Genomic DNA, 3,449 nt, shown 5'->3' on the forward strand with positions numbered 1-3,449 from the left:
GTTTTCCTTGGTGTTTTGCTTATTCCTTTAACTGGTGAAGGCACTGAAGATACTGATGGTTCATTATCTGATAGTATAATGATTTGATAATGGAATGTAGGACAAAACTGTAAGTTGGTGGAAATGCCACTGGAGTATTGAGTTCATACTGAAGTTCATCTCTCTAGATACACCTGCCCTTTGGCTGTCTGTTTATATTTTCCTATGTAAATATTCATTTTGTGGATATGTGATTTGGTTTTCTAATATTTAATGGATGCTATCCTTATGTAGGCTCAGAATAAAAAAAATTATGCAGGGCAGTGCATTTAATCTAACACAGAGCGAAATTGTGACTTGATATCTTAACAATTACGTTAATACTCACAAAAGTAGTGTCTCTGACTAACCTTAAAACAGAACAGTGGGAGCAGGAGATAGCTAAATGTGAGCTGTTTCAGCAGTAGGTAATGACCAAATAGTGGTTGTGTGCACATACCAGAATATATTGCTATGCTTTGTGTGGTGTGTGTAAATTTCTGTTACTGTCATCAGTTCATATACTGGTTGAAATGTAACTATGTTTACTTTCTAGCACATAATCGAGCTGTCCCCTCCTTTGTCACTACTTTCTCAAATCCACAATGCCTGTGAATGTACGTATCTTATTGTTGCCTTTTTATACAGAGTTGCAGGTATGTGGCTTTATATGATGACAAAGGCGAATCTTAAACAGAAAGTTTAGTTGTTTGTTTGTCATTAGAGTCCAGCTTTTGGTAAAGTCGTGCCATAAATTTTTCCCCATGGACTTTTTATTCTCCATTCATTTGTTGTCTTGCCAACCAATCTAATTTTCAGATTTGTTATGTGAAAAGGAACAATGTTCTCATTTCAAAAAAGAACAGAAATGTTGACCGGTAAAAATTGGTAGAAATTCATTTGTATGTGCGTAGCACTTGCTGAGAACCCAAGAAAAGTGTCTCTCGGGTTCTATTCAGTCACTCATCAACCAAGAGAAGACATCACTGACTCCTTATGGATGATGTGGAAATGATGTTGTTGTTGTTATCTTCAGTCCTGAGACTGGTTTGATGCAGCTCTCCATGCTACTCTATCCTGTGCAAGCTTTTTCATCTCCCAGAACTTACTGCAACCTACATCCTTCTGAATCTGCTTAGTGTATTCATCTCTTGGTCTCCCTCTACTATTTTTACCCTCCACGCTGCCCTCCAATGCTAAATTTGTGATCCCTTGATGCCTCAGAACATGTCCTACCACCCGGTCCCTTCTTCTTGTCAAGTTGTGACACAAACTCCTCTTCTCCCCAATTCTATTCAATACTTCCTCATTAGTTATGTGATCTACCCATCTAATCTTCAACATTCTTCTGTAGCACCACATTTCGAAAGCTTCTATTCTCTTCTTGTCCAAACTATTTATCGTCTTATGTTTCACTTCCATACATGGCTACTCTCCATACAAATACTTTCAGAAACGACTTCCTGACACTTAAATCTATACTCTGTTAACAAATTTCTCTTCTTCAGAAACGCTTTGCTTGCCATTGCCAGTCTACATTTTATATCCTCTCTACTTCGACCATCATCAGTTATTTTGCTCCCCAAATAGCAAAACTCCTTTACTACTTTAAGTTTCTCATTTCCTAACCTAATTCCCTCAGCATCACCCGACTTACTTCGACTACATTCCATTGTCCTCGTTTTGCTTTTGTTGATGTTCATCTTATATCCTCCCTTCAAGACACTGTCCATTCCGTTCAACTGCTCGTCCAAGACCTTTGCTGTGTCTGACAGAATTACAATGTCGTCGGCGAACCTCAACGTTTTTATTTCTTCTCCATAGACTTTAATACCTACTCTGAATTTTTCTTTTGTTTCCTTTACTGCCTGCTCAATATACAGATTGAATAACATTGGGGACAGACTACAACCCTGTCTCACTCCCTTCCCAACCAGTGCTTCCCTTTCATGCCCCTCGACTCTTATAACTGCCATCTGGTTTCTGTACAAATTGTAAATAGCCTTTTGCTCCCTGTATTTTACCCCTGCCACCTTTAGAATGTGAAAGATAGTATTCCAGTCAACATTGTCAAAAGCTTTATCTAAGTCCACAAATGCTGGAAATGTAGGTTTGCCTTTCCTTAATCTTTTTTCTAAGATAAGTCGTAGGGTCAGTATTGCCTCACAAGTTCCAACATTTCTGCGGAATCCAAACTGATCTTCGCCGAGGTCGGCTTCTACCAGTTTTTCCATTCGTCTGTAAAGAATTCGCGTTAGTATTTTGTAGCTGTGATTTATTAAACTGATAGTTCGGTAATTTTCACATCTGTCAACAGCTGCTTTCTTTGGGATTGGAATTATTATATTCCTCTTGAAGTCTGAGGGAATTTCGCCTGTCTCATACATCTTGCTCACCAGATGGTAGAGTTTCGTCAGGACTGGCTCTCCCAAGGCCGTCAGTAGTTCCAATGGAATGTTGTCTACTCCCGGGGCCTAGTTTCGATTCAGGTCTTTCAGTGCTCTGTCAAACTCTTCACGCAATATCGTATCTCCCATTTCATCTTCATCTACATCCTCTACCATTTCCATAATATTGTCCTCAAGTACATCGCCCTTGTATAGACACTCTATATACTCCTTCCACCTTTCTGCTTTACCTTCTTTGCTTAGAACTGGGTTTCCATCTCAGCTCTTGATATTCATACAAGTGGCTCTTTTCTTCAAAGGTCTCTTTTAATTTTCCTGTAGGCAGTATCTATCTTAACCCTAGTGAGATAAGCCTCTAATCCTTACATTTGTCCTCTAGCCATCCCTGCTTAGCCATTTTGCACTTCCTGTCGATTTCATTTTTGAGACATTTGTATTCCCTTTTGCCTGCTTCATTTACTGCGTTTTTATATTTTCTCCTTTCATCAATTAAATTCAATATTTCTTCTGTTACCCAAGGATTTCTATTAGCCCCCGTCTTTTTACCTACTTGATCCTCTGCTGCATTCACTACTTCATCCCTCAGAGCTACCCATTCTTCTTCTACTGTATTTCTTTCCCCCGTTCCTTTCAATTGTTCCCTTATGCTCTCCCTGAAACTCTGTACAACCCCTGGTTCTTTCAGTTTATCCAGGTCCCATCTCCTTAAATTCCCACCTTTTTGCAGTTTCTTCAGTTTTAATCTACAGTTCATAACCAATAGATTGTGGTCAGAGTCCACATCTGCCCCTGGAAATGTCTTACAATTTAAAACCTGGTTCCTAAATTTCTATCTTACTATTATACAATCTATCTGATACCTTTTAGTATCTCCTAGATTCTTCCATGTGTACAACCTTCTTGCATGATTCTTGAACCAAGTGTTAGCTATGATTAAGTTATGCTCTGTGCAAAATTCTACCAGACGGCTTCCTCTTTCATTTCTCTTCCCCAATCCATATTCCCCTACTGTGTTTCCTTCTC

This window comes from Schistocerca serialis, chromosome 8 (assembly GCF_023864345.2).
Source record: "Schistocerca serialis cubense isolate TAMUIC-IGC-003099 chromosome 8, iqSchSeri2.2, whole genome shotgun sequence".
In the NCBI taxonomy this organism is placed as follows: Eukaryota; Metazoa; Arthropoda; class Insecta; order Orthoptera; family Acrididae; genus Schistocerca; species Schistocerca serialis.